The sequence below is a fragment of the Pelodiscus sinensis genome, chromosome 3, assembly GCF_052426305.1.
Source record: "Pelodiscus sinensis isolate ZL-2025 chromosome 3, ASM5242630v1, whole genome shotgun sequence".
Taxonomy (NCBI): Eukaryota; Metazoa; Chordata; order Testudines; family Trionychidae; genus Pelodiscus; species Pelodiscus sinensis.
Window position 1 is genome coordinate 147,363,747 of NC_143054.1, and position 23,291 is coordinate 147,387,037.

Consider the following 23,291-nt stretch of genomic DNA (forward strand, 5'->3'; position numbering starts at 1 on the left):
CTTGGATTATTTTTCCATAGCTGTGTTAGCTTGTGTTTATCCAGTTTGAATCTATCATTATTCTTCATTATTATGGGAAGCTAAATAGCCTAGTAATGTAAAGCTACTGGGATTTAAGTATTCACTACCTTACATTTAAAAGTTGATATTTAGTAAGTTTTCTGCTATGTAACTTACAAGATTCATTTGCTCACTGTGTGGACAAGTGAAAGATTATGTATGATTTTCTGAAGATACTTTATGAGGAAGTAGTAGTTAATTTTATTTCTTGCTGATATTTAGTTGTGAATGCTTATCTGAAAAAGATATTGGTATAAGCTACATTGATTATTTCATATTTATTTCTAGGTATTCCAGTCATTTATAGAAACTTGGGTCCTTATTTAGCAACAGTGTCCAGATAAGAATCAATCACTTTTAAATATTCTACTTTAGGGCTTAAACTCTATTCCTTGTAATATCTTATTTGAGATATCAAGGAAAGCCTTTCAGGTATAATATTGTCACTTGTGTGAAATCTATTCCCAGGACCCTGCATTCAGTGTTGCTCAAGTCAGTTGCATTTGAATGCAGCAAACTTTTCAACAGATTGTGAAAGGGAAAGACCTATTGTTTGGGGTTTACTCACCACTGGGACCAATGATTCTTTATAGTTCAACCATCACCTTTATATTCTTCAGAGAAAAGAAACCATAATGATCTCATTCAAATCTGAAATACACTTTTCGTGTCTGACAAGTTGGGCTTCCTCTGAAGAAGCTAATATCCCATGAAGAAGACGGTAAAGGTAATTCTTTTTGTAGAGAATTTACTTAAAATGTCGAGGAGACTTTAATAAATAATAAAAATCTCACTATGAAAACATGTTGGAATATTTAAACTGAAATCTTTTCTTACTATAATGCAGTTTTCCCCTTGCATAACAAGCATACCAGCAGTATACACATAAAATACACACATGGGGCTTTGTTATTGTAGGGTTGCTTATGAGAGCTGGGCTGGTGTCAATGGTTCTTTTTTTCAGATAGAGATTTCAATTTGCTAAACCTTTCCCATTCAGTGAAGCATGTGATTAATTCCCATTGACTTCAATGATCTGCTGAGCTGGGGACTAAAAATGCATTGGAATTTGGGTTTGTTTCTTTGAGTCTCCCTCACCTTTTAAAAAAGGAACTAGATACACATTCAAATAAGCATAAAAAGGCCAAATACTTCTGGGTTTATCAGCCAAGGCCAAGATTCACCCCAGTGTCTATTCCTGCTCAGACTTTGATGCAGGCCATATGGGCCAGAAATCCTGTGGCTGTATGGAATGGTCACACTCTCCCATCAAAGGGTCAGATGGTGATATTGACCTAGGCAATACTGTGTAGGAAGAAGGCACAATGAAGAAACCAAGGGAAGGCATGAAAACCAAGTGTCCCCTGAGAAGCCTCACCCTAAGGTTTCATCTTTCATAGGTGCTAAGGAGCGGGAGCTAAGTAGCTGCAGCAATGGCAGCCTTCTGGGTGAGCCAGGGGAGAGCAGGATCCTGTTAAGGGGATGCCACTGGAATTCCATATAAAATGGGGAAAATATACAATTTATATTCTATAACTACACGTCAGAGCTCTGGGTAGCTGCACAACATTTGCTTCTTTTTCTTTTCTTGCAACATTTTCTAGTGATTGGCTAGAAACCACTGATAGACTCAAGTTTGTAATTCACAACTGCCACTTAGTAGGGGGACTGGGTGGGAATTACTTCCTTGGTAGGTTTATACAATGATTCTGTTTTCCGCAGTGGCAATAGCATGGAGTATGAAGGAATAACATTGGTGCCCACCTCTTACGTTTTTGTAATACAAAGGAAATGAAATAACCTTTTAAAATACTAATGATCATAGAATCATAGAACTGGAAGAGACCTCAGAAGGTCATCAAGTCCAGCCCTCTGCTCTAGGCAGGACCAATCCCAACTAAATCAACCCGGCCAGGGATTTGTCAAGCCGAGACTTAAACACCTCTAGGGATGGAGATTCTACTACTTCCCTAGGTAACCCATTCCAGTGTTTCACCACCCTCCTAGTGAAATGGTTTTTCCTAATATCCAACCTGGACCTCTCCCACCACAACTTGAGACCATTACTCCTTGTTTTGCTGCCTCGAGCATATAGGCAAGCCCGTGTGGTGCACTCCTGAGTGTGTCTGTGTGGCCATGTCCCCAGCCTCCTTCTAGTGGAGGCTTGTGGTGGGAGGGTGTCCCACCTGCTGGTCAGAAGTGTGGTCCACCTCCCCAGACCTTGTGAGCAAGAGCCCAGAAGTGCTCTGGTGCAGCCTCCTGAGGCTGTGTGGCCCAGTCTGCTACCTAGCCAGTCATTCCCCAGTCTGTAACAATGTTTCAGAGTCTGCACTTGTCCTTGTGAGCCAGTTACCTGATCATAGAAGCTAATGAGATTGGTCAGGCATGACTTGCCCTTTGTGAATCCATGCTGACTATTTCTGATCACTTCCCCTCTTCCAAGTGCTTCAAAATGGATTCCTTGAGGATCCCCTCCATGATTTTTCCGGGGACTAAGATAAGGGTGACTGGTCTGTAGTTCCCTGGATTGTCCTCCTTCCCTTTTTTAAAGATGAGCACTACATTTGCCTTTTTTCCAGTCATCCAGGATCTCTCCCGATCTCCATGAGTTTTCAAAGATAATGGCCAAAGGCTCCACAATGACATTTGCCAACTCCCTCAGTACCCTAGGATGCATTAAATCTGGACCTATGGATTTGTGTATGTCTAGCTTCTCGAAGTAGTTTTTAACCTGTTCTTTCTCTACTGAGGGCTGCTCATCTCCTCCCCACACTATGTTGCCTAGTGCAATAGTCTGGGAGCTGAACTTGTCTGTGAAGACAGAGGCAAAAAAAGCATTGAGTACTTCAGCTTTTCTTACATCATCTGTCACTAGGTTACCTCTGTCATCCAGTAAGGGCCCCACACCCTCTCTGATCACCCTCTTATTGCTAACATGCCTGTAGAAACTTTTCTTGTTACCCTTCACATCTCTTGCTAGCTGCAATTCCAATTGCGATTTCGCCTTCCTGATAATTTCCCTGCATTCTTGAGAACCCTAAGAAGGGCTACCTGCCCTATTTATGCTACCTCCTGTTATCAACAAATAATCCAGCAGCAGTGGAGGTATGTCTACACTACCCTCCTAGTTCATCACGAGGAGTAACGGTAGTTCGAACTAGGAAGCCTAGTTCGAACTACCTAGTTCGTGCCCCGTGTAGCTGCGCTGCACGGGGTTCAAACCAGTGGGGTTTTAAAAATGGCGGCTCCCCGCTTATGCAAATGAAGCCCGGGAAATTCAAATCCCGGGCTTCATTTGCAAGTGCGGTATGCCTACATTACCCCGCTAGTTCGAACTAGCGGGGTAGTGTAGACATACCCTGGCAGCTTCTACTTCTAGATCCATGGACCATGACTTATCCATCCCTGATTATGGGCTATTCTTGATTACAAATAATATTGTCTGTCTCAGTAAAACTGGAAATCTTCCTATCTCTCATTTGGATCTAAATTCTGTCTGATTTGCTCTACATCCAACCTATGGTCCAGCTTCTAATGAGTATAAACATGATGACACTGACCCTATAGGGCCAAGTTCAGATGAGGCAATAGAATAGTTTCACAGATTAACTGAATTCCAAGGTGACTAAAATATGTCCTCCTAAAGCTTAAAAATACTAAAAAAAAAGTCTAATTCATTTCTTTTCACATAATGCTGCTGTACTTACCTTATATGCTGTTAACAAACTATGTTTCAGGTTATATTTATAAAAAATATGCCCACAACATAATCCACAGGATTTTGTATTTATAAATTTATACATCGTTTGCCAGCATGATGTAAAGAGAATAATGTCCTATTTGTGTGGGTGTGGGCACTGTCATGAAGGCGAGGTTTAAGTGACTGTAGATTTTTTGAATGGGAGTCAGAAAGGCCATTTGGAAATGCCCTACTTTGCTCCTGCAGGTCTATCACTGAACATTAGAAATTCACACTTACTAAAGGTGTTACTAGTAGCAAGGGGTGCCTATTGTTTTTTTCCACAAAAAACAGCAACAGGTGTAAAACTGTAGCAGAGCAGAAAACATTCCTCAAAGCTGTAGTTTTGAGTCACATACTTTTTTCCTCATTTTTTAAATTTAATCAGAAAAATTGACTATTTTAAAAATGATGGTGGAAAAAGAGACTGTTGGGGTTGTTCTCAAAAAAACTATTTGAAAAATATTCCAGACTGGGAATAAATATAATGTTTTATTCTTTTGAAATACATTGCAAATCTCAATTCCTCAAAGGTACCATTGACTGTTGTTCCACTTTTGAATGATAATCTGAGGAACCCTAGCTAGCAAATGTCTCTTTCAATGGGAGCATAAGTATCCTACCTACAGTTTTTACAGTAATATCATGATTCTTTATCTACTGATTCTCTTTTTTGGAAAAATTCTATATAAATTATCTTCTTTCAAGCTGCAGTAATTTGTTCATTCTTCACTTAATTTCTCCAAGAAGGTGTACATCAAACCCTGCAGTTGTTTGATTTAATTCTTTTCTGCAGATTTACCTCCATTTAGAAAATGCATCCTATTGGACATGAATGAGACGAGTTACTGACAAAAATACTGATAAAATATTTACTTATTTTTAACATGCAGTTAGCAAAAAGAGCACCTAGCCCTTTCTCAAGACAGTCCCAGACATCTGAAACATACTAACCCAAATAAAACACATCAAGAGACCCTTTGCCCAACCATTAATATAATTATTAACCCAGCAGCTGAATTTCTCACCAGAGCTGTCTTCCCATTCTCTCATCTCAGGAAAGTAAATGTGTCGTGCAGCATGACCTGCTGCTTGATAAAGTAGGACTATTATTGGAAATTGTTAAGTTTAGAAAGAAAGCTGTGATGTGTTGTTCTGAGCACAAAACTGAAAGCCTCCTTAACCCAGCTCTGACAGTGATTCCCTCCAGGATCTTGGGCAAGTTACTTAATCTCTTTGTCTGTAAAATGATGATAATATTTACTTGGTTTTCAACCAAGCTGACAGGACACTGTGAAACATAATGCAAGAAAATGACAAGCACTGTAAGTGCTAGGATTATCAGAGTTCAATATAATAGCGCAACAATGTTCCACAGTCTATAATATAATAAGGAATGAAGATCAAATGTCTGTGGCAGCTATTTTTAAAGGAATAATGCCTCAGTTTTCCAGGGCTTATAAATTTGTCCCTAAGAATAAACTATCATTTTTTCCCCTGAGAAACAGAGACTGCTCAGGAGCAATACAAACCAGAAATGCTCTCTACCATTACTGTACAATGCAGCAGAAATGGTAGAGATACATTTATCAGTAATATCACTCTCAAAACCAGTATAGAGTGTTTCAACAAGTTGGCACTATGAGCAAGCAACTAGAGTAGAGCACACATCATTGCTTTTAAAACTGTAGGTCATGGACCATCTTTCACTCCAAACTTCTCTTTTGTGGTGGAAAGTGGCTACAGATCAGGTAGCAGCATGTCTGACAGAAAACAATAAAGGACATGTGATTTAGAGGAGTGGCCTCAGGAGGCAGAGTTTTCATAAGGAAAAAATGCTTGAATAAAAGCCGTTTTTGAATGTATTGACTTTCATATGTGAAAACATAAAGCAGAGTTTCCTTTCTGTGCTATGTAATGTCTTTGCTGGAAACTATATTCTGGAGCAGAATCGGCACGTGGCCTGTTTATTTGTGGCCTGCGGTGCGATTTGGATTTACATGGGGCTCAACACATAGCCTGCAGGTGGGATCATTCCACTGGGAACACATTCCACAATGGCAAGTCAATATAATGGTCTTCTGTTGATATGTGTTTTAGTAGTTAAAATCCTGGACTGTCATTGCTCATTAAAAGTACCGTCATATGGGAGGAAATCGGACAAATATTGCATTTTATTAATATCAGCAGAACTGACTTAAATGGGGTCTGCATGGTGTGTAGTCTTGCCTTAATCTTTGTATTCATGCCCATCAGTGTGAAAGAAGCTATTTGCATGTATTTGCATATATATGTAACCACACTTAAGCTGCAGCCCTCAGCATGTGCTGTGAGTATCATTGTGGCCCCCAAGGCTTCCAAAGTTGAGTAGCCCTGTTCTGGAGGAACTGTAAGAGCTGTGCGATTTAATTCATTGTCTGTCCAGTTCACTGTCTATGTCCAGTTATTTCTCCCAAAAAGACAATATCTACTCCCAGAGTCTAAAACTTGGCTTGATCATTTAGAAGCCTTGACAGAATGTTTTTGATTTGTCTTACTATAAATTTCTTTCTACCACTGAAAACTAGCCAAGAGTATGACAACAACGTACATTAATGTGTGAGGCCTACTCCCAATCTATTTAGAGTTGTCAAGGAAGACATTGTGAGTTGAATACAAAGAGCACCCCACAGTACCTGTCCTTAAGAAGCAACTAACTGTGTTTGCATAGCATGTTGCTGTCCTAGGCCAGAATTCACAGTAGCTTTGTTGTTGTGGTTGTGTAACCCTTCTGCCAGATGGAGCGGGCAGCAACCAGAGCCAGGTTCAATATCTAGGGGTTCCTTTTCAACAAAACAACACTGACTTATCTTGAGCCTCACCCAGTAACCTGGGAAAATTACATCCCTGCATGCCTCTGAGAGGCAATGCTTCCCCACTCACAAGCACAGACTCTCAGTGTAGAAAAGAAGCTCGAATGAAAGAAGTCCCCTGACATTAATTAGAGAAAACACCACAAGCAGGATTGATAAACATAAATCGATTAGTGGGTGGGGCAAAGTCCTCTGCCTCAAGTTCTTGAACTTTAAAACCCCAAGTTCCTTTTCTGTGCTCCTCTCTGCTCCCCACCTCACAATAGTTATCCTTGGTCTGTGAGGGGCATTTGTGTGAGTTCACCTCCCACAACAGTGTGAAAGCAGGCTCTTTGCTGGCCAGGCCTCTCGCGCGTATTGCCATCCAAGCAAAAGGTCAACTTCCCCTTGATGAAAACCCTTACACTATGTAACTTAAAGATCAGCGACGAACAGGAACCAAAACCAGACCCAAAAGTTCATGTAAAGTTTGTGCTGGTTGTGCTGACTGTGCCATGCCCGATAAGGCAGAAAAGGAAAAACAGGAAACCATCTCACCCCCTTACTCCTGTCACTTTAACAGACAGGGTCTGCTAGCCTATCACAAAAAGCACGCAAAAGCTCTCTCTATAAAACAGCTTCTCCTCCTGTATCAAATTGAGGAACCCCGAATAAACATTGGATGGCAGAATATGAGCCAGGTCCGAGGACTGATCACCCGAGGACCACCTCCCGCTCACCGAACCAAACGAGTTCCTGTAGAGCGTAACGTATACCAAACATAACGAATAGCAAATATGTTGTTGTTGTAGTTTGTGTGTCTGTTAAATGTAAGTATTGTTATCTGAAATTGTTTAGAGGTATTGTTAAGTAGTAGTGTTAAAAGTTTTAGATAAATGATTAGTCTTATAAGTAAGACTGATGTAAATGTAACTGTTAATAATCCCTAGTCCCTTGTTAACAACTATTGGGATTTAGAGAAACCTCAAAGAATTTTCTTCACTGTATTGCATTTTGCTTATTGGACATTCTAATAATTATTTGGTGCCTACGTATGTAAGAAATTGATAAAATCATATTTTATACGTAGAAGCACTTTAATAATAGTTTGCCTGTTTCTGCACCTCCCTGGGACTAGCCACATTTCCGAACCTTTTACTTTAAACCACAAACAGGGAAAAAGGATCCTTGCTTGTTCTGTCAGATTGCACTTGGTCTAGCCAGCTCTTCCACCAGCTGCAAGTCTTCTCTGTTGGCCCCCTCTTTTGGACAGTCACAGTTGATTGCTTTGAACAATACCATACTTATCTTCTGGATATCTTGGCAGAGTAGGTGTATTCATGTAAATACAGTTAGCTCCTGAAGGCTCTCCCTCCCCCACCTAGCTTCAGGGAGAATTCCTTCAGACCCCGCTTTCAATTGTACAATAGCATTTTCAACTTCCATAGATCAAAAATCAGGTGTCAGACGTCCAAAATCATGAGCTTGGCTCAGGGGTATATTAAAAAGGATTATACTGTGGTTTTCTTAAGTCAGTCTCTTGGTTTTTGAACTCTTCCTGCCCATCCCCAGGTGAGTGCATGTGACAGTGTTGCCCATTCTTCCACATGCACACCATAAGGTCATTTTAGCTCTTGCCACAGGAACTCTCACCTATCCATCTCCCCATCTCCTGCTCAGCTATTAATCCTGTCTTCCAGCCCATGTCATCACCATCCCATCAATTCAGCCCATTTACTTCCCAACCTCTACAGCCCTCATTTCATGCTCCCAGCACTCACCCAGCTGCTCACAATCTACCATCAACTCAGCTTCCCACTTCATCAGCCCCATCCTTCTCACTTCAGCCTCCAGGCCACAGTTCATCCCTTTAGACTGATATCTTCTCTCTTAGAATTCTTCACTCTCTCCATGTCTGGTATTGGGCCTGTCATAAGGTCCTCTCTCCCACTTTTCTGGATTGCAGCAGGAACCTGGGAAGTGGGAGAATGGACACCTATCGAACAATTTTGGAGCAAAATCAAACCTCACTCATGAGTTCAGGCTAGAACTCTCAAATGTCAGGGTATTCTTTTCAGTGGTTGCTTTAATCATTTTCCATTCATTCATTTGAGAGTGTAGTGATCATTTTTTTCCTCTCACTAAGTTGTTATTACAGCATTTGGTGCACTGGAGGAGCTATACCACATGTTGTGATAGGAATGTGTAGGACCCAGGAATCTTGAAAGGTGTGTTGGGGGAGGTGTGGTATTGATCATCATAGCTGGATCTATGGAGGTAAGTGTGGTGGTGATAAGTGTGTTTCTGTATATGGTTGTTTGTAGGGTTCCATTGCTGAAGCTGACTGTGGTGTCCAGGAAATTGATTTAGATGTGGGAATGTTTAAGAGGAAATTTCTGAAATATTTAGGAGACATCCAAAGATATTATACTATTATACTCAGTATACTATTGTATTTATGTCACTTTTTCCTTTAGCTAATTTTCTTATCCAATCACGTGTGTAACTAATTTTACCCAATATAAAATATGTGATCTCCAGCTTCAAGTGTTCTGAGATACAAGAAGATACATAAAAGCACAACCAGAGGAGTGAGGTACCTACAATACAGAAATGACAACAACAAGCTTTTATAAACAAGGTACACATACACATTGCTATGGGTGATGGACAAAAGCACGTACCCATTCACAAAGAACCAGATTGGGGGTGGAAGTAAAGGAACAGCCATGTAAAAATGTGTTTATCTACAAATAAACCAACATAATAAAAAAGGTAGTTACTCACTCTGTGTAGTAACGACTGTTCTTTGAGGGGTGCGTCCCCGTAGGTGCCCCACGTAAGGTGTAGGGACATCCTGGGGCCATGGAGCAGAGCTTTTTTCAGTACTTGTCAGTGGCCCACGCATGTGTGAGGGGAGCCTAGCGCTGCGTTGTTTGGCAGCTAATCAACCCCCCCCCTTCAGTTCCTCTTCTCCATCTGAGTAATTAAGACTCTGAGTACAGGAAATGAAGGGAGGGTTGTGGAGCACCCACAGGGACACACACCTTGAAGAACAGTCATTATTGCACAGAGTGAGTGTGACGGGGCGGCTGGGATAGCGAGCCCCAACCCCGCACCCCACACTAGGGCGCCGCGGGAGACAGGCGCCGAGACACCTGAGTGGCTCTGCCGCGCCTGCTCCGTGGCGGCTGCCGATGAAGGCGGGGGCAGGGTGGCCGGGAGCGCAAGCCCCAATCCCGCGCCCCGGACCAGGGGCACCGCGGAAAACGGCCGCTGGGACGCCTGAGCGGCTCTACGGCACTGGCCCAGCGGCGGCTGCCGGTGCAGGCGCAGGAACCTCCCCCACAGGGGGCATGCGCCGACGTCCAGGACCAAGAGCACCAGGTTTAAAAGCTGGGCGGCCAGGACACAAAGGAGGGGAGGAAGCTCCGGTGGTATGGCCAACAGCCAACGGACAACTGCCGGGATCTGCAACGTGGTGATCGGACCGACAGCAGACCCAGGACGGGCAACCGAGAACCCCCGTGGCCAGAGTGGGTGAGTCACCCCGGCCACCCTGCCGAACCAGACTGATACATACAGACCCTGAAGGGTCGGAGGAAGCAGCCCAGGACGGGGTCGGAAACCCCGGGGACCGGTGAGTTGCGGCCATAGCCCCCCTGGTCGGGCAGCACGTCTCTGACGCACTCCCTTAGGGTCCTGGGCTGGGACCTGGAGAGAGGGCCGGTCCAGGTCCCCCTCCGCCCCGGTAGGTTACCGGAGGACTATTAAAGAGTGAGGTAACGTAGCATAACGGCCCCCTTCCCGAGAAAGGGGGCGGGAGTGTTACAAAATGGTGGAGAATGTGAGTACTAAACCCCTAGACTAGAAGGGGTGAGCCCCCCCCCCAAAAAAACGCCCCGGGTTCAAGACGGCAGAGAATCCCACGAGGGGTAGAGGGCGCCTCCCACGAGAGAAGCGGAGGAAAGCCGCCGCCATGGACCCGACACAAATTTTTGAATGGCTCAAGGAACAGCAGGTGCTACAGCAACAGCACCAGGTGCAGTTGCTACAGCAGCTGGCCGCCCAGGGCCAAGAACAGCAGCGCCAGATAGTGAGGGAAATGCCTCAGCAGCAGGAGATATGGTTGCAGCAAGGGGTAGGCCAGGGAATCGAGGCCGGACCGGTCGGAGACAGGGAGGAGGGACCCGGAGGAGCGGCCCAGCTGCCTATCAGACTGACCAAGATGGGACCGCTGGATGACCCAGAAGTGTACTTGGTAACTTTTGAGAGGATGGCATTAGCTGCCCGCTAGCCCAAAGTCCATTGGGCTACGCTTCTGGCCCCCTATCTTACGGGACCGGCGCAATTGGCCTACAGGAGCCTAAGCCCTCAAGACGCCTTGAAATATTACAAGGTCAAAGAGGCCATATTAGACCAGATCGGGGTCACACCTGAAACCTACAGACAGAGGTTTAGGGCAGAGCGATACCCCCAGGGTGCACGGCCACGAGCCGTGGCGCAGAAGTTAAAGGAACTGGCCTGGCAGTGGCTGGAGCCGGATAGGCGAGATAGCGCTCAGCTGGCGGACGTAGTAGCGTTAGAACAGTTCCTGCAGATTCTTCCCCCGGCCAGCAGTGGATACGTAGGCACTGTCCCCAGGCCCTGACGGATGCGGTCGCCCTAATGGAGAACTATATGGCGGCAGAGATGCCCGGAGGCCCCGGGAGAGGGGATAGAGAAGGCCGGGCGGACCGCTCACTGAGGGGCCGAGCACGTCCCGAAAGGGGAGAGGCACACTGGGGCCTAGGCCGGGGGGTGGCCTGGCGAGGGCCGGAGGTAGGAAAAGAAGGACCCCCAGAAAACATAGGCGCAGGGGTACATCGACCGGAGGGAGGTGCGGTGGAAGCGATAACCCCCTGTCCCCGGTGTTATGAGTGCAGACAAGAGGGGCATCTCAAGCACGAATGCCCCTTCATGGACTGCTCCTTCAGGCAAGGGATCGCCTCGGGGGCGCCCCACTGCCCCGACTGTGGAGCTAGAGTAACCACCCAGGTACTGGTGGAAGGGGTGCCAAGACAGGCTTTAATGGACTCGGGGTGCGGACAGATGATGGTCCGCCCGGAATTAGTCCCGAGCCCCGAGCCTGCCGGCTCTACAATTTGGGTGCGGTGCATCCACGGGGACGTCCGACCCTACCCCACGGCCTGGTGTGGCTACGGTGCCAGGGAGAAGAAGGTATTTGTCAGGTGGCCCTGGCCCCGCAGCTAGCCTACCCGGTGGTCCTGGGGCGGGACTGGCCGGTCTTCTGGAAAATTTTGCAGGCATGACTTCCTTGAGGAACAACAGAATGACCTGTCCCTGGTACAGGCCTGGGAGCAGGCAAGGGGGGGCGAAGCAGATGATGAGACTAACCAGCAGGAGACCCACTTCGAGGTACGGAGGGACCGCTTGTACCGGGTAACCTGGGAAGCGGAGGACCAGGGTGGGCTCGACAGCTGCTGGTACCCGGCCGCTACCGCAACAGGGAGCTAGAACTCGCCCATGCGAACCCCTGGGCTGGGCACCTAGGCCAGGAAAAGACTTGCAACGACTTACGCAATGGTTCTTTTGGCCTGGCATATACAAGGCCATTAAGGACGTCTGCGAGTCCTGCCCCACCTGCCAATGCACCCAGTTACGACTGTGCCCAAAGGCCCCATTGGTGCCCCTCCCGGTGGTAGGAGTCCCCTTCGAGCGAGTGGGTTTAGACCTGGTGGGCCCCGTGGAAAAGTCCACCTCAGGCTACCAATACCTCATGGTCTTAGTGGATTACGCTACCCACTACCCGGAGGCGGTCCCCTTAAGAAACACCACCGCGGCTACAATTGCGGGGGAGTTGGTTAAGATATTTGCCCGAGTGGGGATCCCAAAGGAAATTTTGACAGACCAAGGGACCAACCTAACATCCCGCCTAATACAAGAACTGTGCAGGCTGTTACGGGTTAAAACCCTGCAAACTTCCGTGTACCACCCCCAGACGGACAGGGTGGTGGAAAGATTTAACAGGACCCTAAAGGAAATGCTGCAATGATTCCTTGACAAGGAACCCCGAGAATGGGATAAGGCCCTAACCGCGCTGTTATTCGCCGTGAGAGAGGTACCCCATGCCTCAACCGGATTTGCTCCATTTGAGCTACTGTACGGACGTAAGCCACGGGGTATCCTGGATCTGATTAAAGAAACCTGGGAAGCGCAGGAGTCCCGAGTCCAGGGCACCATGAACTATATTTTAAAGTTGAGAGAGAGGCTACGGCGACTGGGGGACTTCGCCAAGAAGAACTTACAACAAGCCCAAGACCACCAAGCGTTCTTTTACAACTGGGGCACCAAGCTGAGGGAATTCGAAGCTGGAGACCGAGTGCTACTGTTGCTCCCGATAAAGGAGTCGAAACTGTTGGCCCGGTGGCAGGGGCCCTTTGAGGTCATCCACAGAGTCGGGCCAGTGGATTATGAGGTACAGCTAGAGGGCAGGAGAGATAGGTCTCGGATCTATCATGTCAACCTGCTGAAGAAGTGAAGACCCCGTGAGGCCCTCCTGATCACGACGGAGCTAGAAGAACCCGAATTTGGGCCTGGGACAGGAGGGGTGGTGGAGCCGGCGCGTCTCGACATGGGCAAAAACTTCTCGGCCGCCCAAAGACAAGAAGTGGAAGCCATCGCCCAGGAATACACCACCACCCTCACCAAAGTGCCAGGGAAGACCTCAGTTATTTACCATCATATCGCAACGAACTCGGGGAAGCGGGTGTGCGACGCGTTAAGGCCCCTCCCTTGGCGGATGTGGGACACCGTCCGGAAGGAGGTGCAGGAGATGCTATGTCTCGGCGTAATTGAGGAGTCGCGAAGCGAATGGAGAAGCGCCATTGTACTGGTGCCGAACCCGGATGGGTCCCTTCGCTTTTGCGTGGACTTTTGAAAGGTAAACACAATATCTCGGTTCGACGCGTACCCCATGCCTCGGGTGGACGAGCTGCTAGATAGGCCGGGACAGGCAAACTACATCTCGACCCTGGATTTGACAAAGGGGTATTGGCAGATCCCGCTGACGCCACCCTCCAAAGAGAAAACGGCCTTCTCGACCCCGTTTGGGTTGTTCCAGTTTAAGACCATGCCGTTCGGACTCCATGGAGCGGCCGCCACGTTTCAAAGGTTGATGGATAGAATCTTACAGGACCACCACGGTTATGTGGCAGCTTATATCGACAACATAGTCATATATAGCCAGAACTGGGCGGACCACACATGACACCTGCGAACCGTGTTGAGGACCTTACGGGATGCCGGCCTCACAGCCAACCTGGGCAAATGCCATATAGGCCAAAGAGAGGTCACGTATCTCGGGTACACAGTGGGGAGAGGGAAGCTACGACCCCTAATGGATAAGATGAAGGCCCTAGCGGACTATTCGTTCCCCACAACTAAGAAGCAGGTGAGACAGTTTTTGGGCTTGGTCGGGTACTATAGAAGATTCATCCTCCAGTTTGCGACTATAGCGGCCCCCCTCACAGACCTGACACGGGCCGACCAGCCAAAAAAGGTGGTACGCTCGGAGGGAGCCGAGAAAGCTTTTAACAAACTAAGGACCGCGCTCACGGGAGCGCTGGTATTAAGGCAACCAGATTTCACAAAAGGGTTTATAGTCCAGACGGACGTCTCCGCCGTGGGCTTGGGAGCCGTCTTAAGTCAGGAATGGAACGGAGAGGAACACCCCATTTTATACATTAGCCGGAAACTGTTTCCACGGGAAAAGGCCTACGCCACTATTGAAAAAGAAGCATTAGCGGTAAAGTGGGCGATTGAATCCCTCCGATACTACCTATTCGGAGGGTCGTTCAAACTAATAACGGACCATGCCCCCCTTAAGTGGTTGCATTCGATGAAGGAGACAAACCCCCGAATAACGAGGTGGTATTTAACATTGCAACCCTACAGGTTTGAGGTGGCGCACCGCCCGGGACGGAAGCACCACAGCGCTGACTTCTTTTCCAGAAAGGACGAACCTGAGAGCGAAGGCGAAGGAAGAAAGGCATGAGACCTAAGGGGAGGGGTGTGTGATGGGGCGGCGGGAATAGCGAGCCCCAACCCCGCACCCCGCACAAGGGTGCCGTGGGGGACAGGCGCCGAGACGCCTGAGTGGCTCTGCCACGCCTGCTCCGCGGCGGCTGCTGATGCAGGCGGGGGCAGGGTGGCCGGGAGCGCAAGCCCCAATCCCGCACCCCGGACCAGGGGCACCGTGAAAAATGGCTGCTGGGACACCCGAGCGGCTCTACGGCACTGGCCCAGCGGCGGCTGCCAGCGCAGGCGCAGGAGCCTCCCCCCCAGGGGGCATGCACCGGCGTCCTGGATCAAGGGCGCCAGGTTTAAAAGCCGGGCGGCCAGGACACAAAGGAGGGGAGGAAGCTCCGGTGGTACAGCCAACGGGCAACCGCCAGGAACTGCGACGTGGTGACCAGACCAACAGCAGACCCAGGACGGGCAACCGAGAACCCCCGCGGCCAGAGTGGGTGAGTCACCCCGGCCACCCTGCCGAACCAGACTGAGACATATGGATCCTGAAGGGTCAGAGGAAGCAGCCCAGGACGGGGTCGGAAACCCCGGGGACTGGTGAGTTGCGGCCATAGCCCCCCTGGTCGGGCAGTGCATCTCTGACGCACTCCCTTAGGGTCCTGGGCTGGGACCTGGAGAGAGGGCCGGTCCAGGTCCCCCTCCGCCCCAGTAGGTTACCGGAGGACTATTAAAGAGTGAGATAACGTAGCATAACGGCCCCCTTCCCGAGAAAGGGGGCGGGAGCGTTACAGTGAGTAACTTCCCTTTCTTCTTCAGGTGATGTCCCCGTGGGCATTCCACATAAGGTGAGTGCAGAGCAGTACCGACATGGATGGTGGAACTGGAGTCACTGCTAGCCACTGTCAAGTCCGCTGCCCATTGCAGTATTATGGCGTAGTGCAGTGGTCCCCAACCTTTTGAGGTTGTCGGGCGCCAGGGGACATGGCCGTTTGCCCGCCGGGCGCCAGGGGGCGGGGACACTAGCACGCCCGGGGGCGGCCCCCCCCATAGCCGCTTGCCCGGGGTGGGCCCCCCCCTTGCCGTGCGCCTGGGGGCGGCCCCCCCCATAGCCGCGCACCCGGGGGCAGGGCCCCCTCCAAGGGCCGCGCGCCCGGGGCCGGCGCTCCCCCCCCCCCGCCGAGTGCCTTGCGCCCGGGGCCGGCGCTCCCCCCCGCCGAATGCCGCGCGCCCGGGGCCGGCACTCCCCCCCTCCTGCCAAGTGCCGCGTGCCCGGCGCTCCCCCCCTCCCGCCGAGTGCCGCGCGCCCGGGGCCAGCACTCCCCCCCTCCCGCCGAGTGCCGCGCGCCCGGGGCTCCCCCCCCCTCCCGCCGAGTGCCGCCCCCCCGCCGAGTGCCACGCGCCTGGCGCTCCCCCCGCCAAGCGCGCTCCCCCCACAAGCGCCCGTGCGCCATGTGCCCGGGGCCAGGCCAGCCCCGAGCACCTGGCGGGCGCATTGGGCGTGTTGGGGGCCACGGGCGTAGTGCCTAGCAAAGGTGTGGTCTGAGGACCAGGTGGCTGCTGGGTAAATGTCTTTAAGGGCTACGTTACTTAGGAAAGCTGTGAAGCTGCAGTGGCGTGAGTAGAATACAGGCAGTCCCCGGGTTACGTACAAGATAGAGACTGTAGGTTTGTTCTTAAGTTGAATTTGTATGTAAGTCGGAACTGGTACATATTGTAGGGGAAACTCTAGTCAAACATTTCTCCAGAGCTCAGTTTTATTCTCCCACACCTCACTTCCCTCAGTCCTTTATTCTCAAGCTGAGGTGTCTGCTGAGAAAAGCCGCTCCGCGTATCCCTGGTATGCTGGGCGGGGCTCTAGCTTTGCCTCTCCCTAGTCTGCTGTGGGGAAGCAGCTAGTGCGGGGTTGCCTCACCCTGTTTGTAAGTAGGGATCCGATGTAAGTCGGATCCATGTAACCCAGGGACTGCCTGTATGCCATCAGTGGAACTGGCAAAGGTCTGTTCCGGAGAGTGTGGCTCCGCAGTATGCCGGATGAAACTTATTTGGAAATACGAGTGCCCTTTGAACATGGTTGAAGCAAAATGCAGGACAATGTAGCACTTTAAAGACTAACAAGATGGTTTATTAGATGATGAGCTTTCGTGGGCCAGACCCACTTCCTCAGATCAAATAGTGGAAGAAAGTAGTCACAACCATATATACCAAAGGATACAATTTAAAAAAAATGAACAAATATGAAAAGGACAAATCACATTGCAGAACAGAAGGGGGATGCGGGGGGGGTGGGAAGGGGGAGGAAGGAAGGTAAGTGTCTGTGAATTGCTGATATTAAAGGTAGGGAGAGTGGGATGTTTGTGAGTTAATGGTATTACAGGTGATAATTGGGGAAACTGTCTTGGTAATGGGTGAGAAAGTTCAAAGACTTGTTAAGTCCTTGTTGGTAAGTGTCGAATTTTAACATGAATGACAGTTCAGAGGATTCCCTTTCAAGTGCAGATGTAAAAGGTCTTTGTAGCAGAATGCAGGTGGCTAAGTCATTTAGAGAGTGTCCTTTCTGGTTAAAGTGGCAAGAAACTGTTTTCTCTTTGTGATCTTGTCTGATATCTGTTTTGTGGGCATTAATCCTTTGGCGAAGTGTCTGAGATGTTTGTCCAATGTACATAGCAGACGGACACTTTCGGCACATGATAGCGTAGATTATATTTCTGGATGCGCAGGAATATGTGTTCTTGATCTTATAACTCACTTGGTTAGGTCCAATAATGGTATCAGCAGAATGAATATGTGGACAAAGCTGGCAACGGGGTTTGTTGCAAGGGAAGGTACCAGGGTTGGTATTAGTGTGGTATGTCCTGTGGTGGTTGGTAAGAATCATCTTGAGGTTAGGTTTTGAACATGGTGCGATGGATATGAACAGATGTGGAGACTTTCAGAATAGTCACGTTCTATTGATATAAAAGGCCAGAGCTCATCGTATGTCAGGTGTGTGGAGCATAGCATCCCTGGGGGATGTGTGAAGCTTAAGAAAAAATGCTGGTAGTACTATTGGCTCATTGATCTGGAAGGCTGTACTAATTTTGGGTAGAAATGTTGGATGTGGTCTTAAGGTCACTTTGTCCTTGGTGAAGATTGTATATGGTGGGCCCACCATAAGGGCTCCTATCTTGCTAGCCCTCCTCGCAGAGGTGATGGCTATCAAAAATAACACCTTCACTAGTAGGAATGGGAGTGGACAAGTATGGGTCTTTTGAAATCTGGTGGATGTTCCATGAGCTCAGCCAGTTTGGAATAGTTATCGAAGTCGTGGTTCACTAGCAGTGCTGAGTAGTTAGCAATTCTTAGCTGCAGTGTGGAAGGTACAATTTTTTGTGATCCTTGTCATTGGATGCTGGTGGAGCCCGAGAGGCCTTTACACGTTGATTAGCAGCATCCACGAAAAGAGAGTTTGGTTGCAGATGTGAAAAAAGGAAGTCTAAGTCTTTTGGTGGCATGAAGTATTTCCTGTTGGCCTTTTTACATGTTGGTTGAATTGAGGTAGGGGTTTACCAAATTTCATTAGAGACCTCCATGATAGCCTCGTCGATGGGCAGTACGATTCTTCTCTGATTTTCAGGAGTCAATGTTGTTTCTCCTTCACTTTGTGCAACTGGATGTCTTGGGTGGTCACCACGCTCTTAAACAGCTCTTGGAATTGTTTCAGATTGCCTGTCAGGTGACTATCGTCTGGTATTACAGCTTTGTCAGAATATGATGAAGAGTTATCAGGAGGGAATTCCGTGTGGTACAGTAACTCAGTGTGTTCATTAGGGAGCTGATCCAGAGTCTGCGGTGACTGACATAGTGTGAGAGGGGGAGGGTGGAGGAAGTCTCCTCACCAGGCTAGATGGTGCAGTAGAACATCTACTCCGTGGATGCCAGTGGTCCCAGTGGGGAGTGTAGTGGGATAGTGGGTATGGCCACTCGGAGTACCAAGAAGGGTATCATGGTCTCTTGTGGTGGTAATAAAGATGATGAGAGGTAGTGCGGGATGAGTGCTGTGCTGAGAAAAAACTGCGCTGATCATTTTGGCCAAAGGCAGCATGCTCAGAGAGTACGGGAGACTTCACATAGAGTGGGGAAACACATGGTGAGGATGGCAGCTGGGAAGCCTTTCTGGCAGGAGGAGGTGAAACGTACAGGTGCCAGAGCCTCCATGGGGACCGGCACTGAGCCAGGAGCCAAGGAGCTTGCGTTTGATGGCAGTCCCTTGCGTGAGGACTGCTTGTTCGCTGGCAGCATGGATCTCGGTGCTGTGTCTCTCAGTAATGTCAGCACGGGTGTGCAGGCGCACCAGCAAGAGCTCTCCGGTGCTGATGCAGCTCTTTTTGGCACCAGGGCTATGCATGGCATGGTGGTAGCGGTGCTGGTTTGAGCCTCAGATTCCCCAGTGCTGGGGATATTCATCTTGTCCCCTCCAGCTACTCTAGGGGAAGGAGTTGGGGGCAGGGATTTAGAGGGGGGCAGTTCCTTCTTAGCCTGGTCATGGGGCAACTGTGAAGCGGCTCTCTTTCTGGGAGCCTGCCCCACTGGCAAAGAGGCTTGAGAGTCTCAGGCTGAATTGCCTTCTCAAATAAAACCATTCGGAGATGGAGCTTGCTAGCCTTCCTGGCTCTCACTGTGAGACCTCGGCACAGTTGGCATCTCTGGGGTACATGAGCTTCCTCCAAGCAGCGGATACAATCTGCATGTTTGTCCGAGACCAGCATCGAGTCTTGGCATGATAGACATTTTTAAAAATAGGAGGAACCTGGCATTGCACTGCCTGCAAGGATCGTAGGGGCATCTGTTTCACGGATGTTTTTCTCCAAACATTGCTTCTCTGCTTTTATTTGTTTATTATTGTTGTTATTCTCTAGTTTTTGGTTTTTAGGGGTTTTTTGTTTTGTTTTTTGAGGGACGGAGGGAGAGAATGCAGCAGGGTTCCCAGCTGCCTGAGGAGCAGGCACTGGGACAGCAGCGGCTCCAGGAGAAGCTAACAGGAAAACACACACACATATATATATATAATTTTAGGAATGAGGAGGCAGCAGTCAAAGAAGAACAAGAACTGATGAGTTTTTCTCCCTGAGGAGAAATGTTGACAAGAACGAAGACCTCCATCCATGACCAAGGACAACAGAAGAGGAACTGAAAGGGGAGAGTATGAGGTGTCAAACTAAACGCAATGTGAGGCTCCCCGTGCACATGCGCGGCCTGCTTACAACTACTGAAAAAAGTTCCATTCCGGGATATTCCTACACCTTACATAGAGCACCCACGCATGCACAGAAGAATGTTTAGCTATTCCAAAAGCCAAGTTAAACAAAACAAAAAAGAGGCAAACTTGTTCATTTCCCCTACAGAATTCATAACCCTACGCCTGGGAGCTCTGGAGGGAGCGTGCAAGTTAACATGAATTGTGTCATATTTAACTTGGCTCTTTTTGTAAATACCAGACCTTTTCAACATTTCTGCCTTTTTCCTGCTTTAACATTGTTGTTTTGATATGTTAAGGTTTCTTTTCAGACTTCTTTGCTTTTAACATCTCTAATCCTCCTGTGTTCTTCACATTTTCTAATGTGCAATGCTCCACCGGTGCTTTAATTGTAGTGGATCATTGTGTGCATGCAGCACTAGTGTATGATTTACAATATGTGGATGAATAAAATAAGGAATCATAATCAAAAACTGTCATCTATGGTCTTGAAAAGGAAAGTCCTATAGTATGAGTTTACTGTCCTTCCTGTGGGATTTATTTATTTATTTATTCTGCAAAGTGATTAAAAAAAAGAATCCAATGCTGAGATTTTTTTAGCCTAAGTAACTGCTCTAGAACAGGAGCACTGGATTAATAAATATTTATTTTGACATTTCAGTCGCATGCTAAATGCATTATACAGAATAAAAATAGTTTTTTTCTCAACATCATAAAACCTTTCATGGCTGCAAAATGGCCTCATATTCACCCACTCTCTGTTTTTCACTTATTGCCCTTTGTTTCTCGGAAGCCTTGGAAAACAGGTGCATTTTGCATTGTGTCCTGAAGATTACCAAATCCAGGCTCTGATCAACCAAGAACTAAATTCCATATTTAGGACCTTGTCTCAAGATTGTCAGCTATTTTAATCCAATTTAAATTTGGAAGCTGTTAGCTCAAGTCTTTCTGAGGCTCATAGCCACAGCTCAAGTGAAGGAAAGATGTTTTTACAGATAGCAAGAATCCAAACCATTTAAGTTTCATAGCTCAAAGCCAGCACCTAAAACGTCACCTGTAAATTCTCTAGTAACCAGAAGAGAGCATTGCTTAAGAAGCAGGCTACAAGCTGCTGTACTAGCTGCAAATTCCAAACTCTTTGAAATGTAGAGCCACCGGAAATGCAATAATCTAACCTTGACGTGACATAAATATAAATAAGCTTGGTTAGGGACTCCTCTGGAAGAAAAGCATAGACTCTTCTTCTCAATGGCATATGATATCCAGCAGATCTAGCAACCTTTGCTACCTGGACATTCAGGAATAGCTGAAGATCTAACCCCTTCCCCCAAGGTACAAAAATAAACAGAAGATAAGCCTCCCCCATTCAGAAATGTTGATACAACTTCTGCTCTTTCCAAAAGTTACTTCATTTGATCTATAACTATTTGCTAATTCCCTGTCTACATTGGAAAGGGTTTGCTGGTGTGGCTATGTCAGTATATTCCTAGTATGAGCTTACACTGGTCAGAAGAGCTTATTCTAGTTCCTGAACCAAATAAACTATACTGGGTACTCTTCTGCTTCTCTAATAAGAAGTTACTCACTCTGTGCAGTAACGCTAGTTCTTTGAGATGTGTCCCTGTGGGTGCGCCACTCAAGTGTCGGTGCGTCCTTGCGCTGGCATTTGGAGAATTTTGCCTAACAGTGCTTTCCCATGCCGCACATGTGGGAGAAAAATCAAATAACTCCAATTGTGTCTAAGGGGTGGGGGAGCTCTGTGGAGGAAATCAAAACTCTCTAAGGGTATGTCTACACTACAAAGTTAGTTCGAACTAACGAATGTTAGTTCGAACTAACTTTCATAGGCCCTACACTAGCGCTCCGTTAGTTCGAACTTAATTCGAACTAACGGAGCGCTTAGTTCGAACTAGGTAATCCTCATTCCACAAGGATTAAGCCTAGTTCGAACTAGCTAGTTCGAATTAAGGGGTGTGTAGCCCTGGCCACCCAGGAGCAGGTGTGCAAGAGAATCAAGGGGGTCTCTCAGGGCTGCTGCTGTTCTCACTCTGGTAACTGTCAGCCTGCATGCATGCATAATAAAGTTTTCCTTCTAGATTTCTCTCCTGCCTCACTGATTTGACCTACAGCCTCAGACCCTTCTGGAGACTCTGTACCCCAAGGGGAGCGAGATTTCCCCTACATGATTCTGCAGTCACCATCTCATGCTGTTTTCGTCCATTGGCTGCATGTGCAGTGCAGGTCTCCTCCATTCCTTTTCTACCAGGAATCCTATAATGGAATCCAAAGTTGTAAGGAAGAAGGGAGGGTAGTGGAGCACCCACAGGGACACACATCTCAAAGATCTATTGTTCCTGCACAAGGTGAGTAACTTCTTCTCCGCTGAGTGGTGTCCCTGTGGGTGCTCCACTCAGGTGACTACAGAGCAGTACCTGCCACTTTGTGGAGGTGGACTTTGGAGTTATAGGTAAGAAGAGCAAGGACTGCATCAGCTAAGGAAATGGTAGGTATTGGCCCTTGCTGTATGCATAATGTTGTGCAAAGGTATTATGTGAAAACCATGTGACTACCCTGCAGATGTCAGCGAGGGCAAAAAAGCAGTCAATGTGGCCATCGCACACGTGGAGTGTGTGGTGACAGTCTTAGGTAGGTCCTTATTTCAAAGTTGGTATGAGTTATATATACAGTTCACAATCCACTTCAAGATACATTGCATGCTGTGCCGGATGGTGCAGAGGAGCTGGATTTTCTCTTTGGCTCCAACTCCACCCTTTTTGTCAGTGCCATTCTTCATTTTATCATGGTGCCAGAGATACATGGCACTGGTGAATGCACAAGATGGGATGTTGAAGGCAAGGACTGTGCCAGAGAGACCTGGGAACCTGGGAGTCCTTTGTAGGAACAAGTTGGCCCTTTTGCATGGAGTCAGTGGTTCTGAAAGTTCACTAGACTTGGACTCCAGTGGCTGAAGGGATTTCTCCCACATTTCTGCACCACATGGCCTTCGCAGAGACATTTTATGCAGGAAGTATGTCTGTCAGATATGGGCATCGAGTTTCTGCAGGACTCATACTTCTAAAGCAGGGGGAACTCAGCATGGTGAGAAGAAAAAAACTGAGGTCTGAGAACTAGGATGAAACAAGAAGAAAAACCAGGGCATAGCGGGGGGGGGGGGGGGGGGTTAAACCAACTAGAACTAGATAACACTAAGAACTACTAAAATCACTAGCAATACTAACACACTAATCTATCTTTTTCTTTTTAGTCAGAAAAACAGTGCTGAGAGACTCTGTCTTCTGCCAAGGGCAATAGAAAAACAACTGAGGGAACCCACACTGTGTGTACAGCCAACGGACAGAAACAGAGCAAGATGGCAATTGTGCATGTGTGACACGGG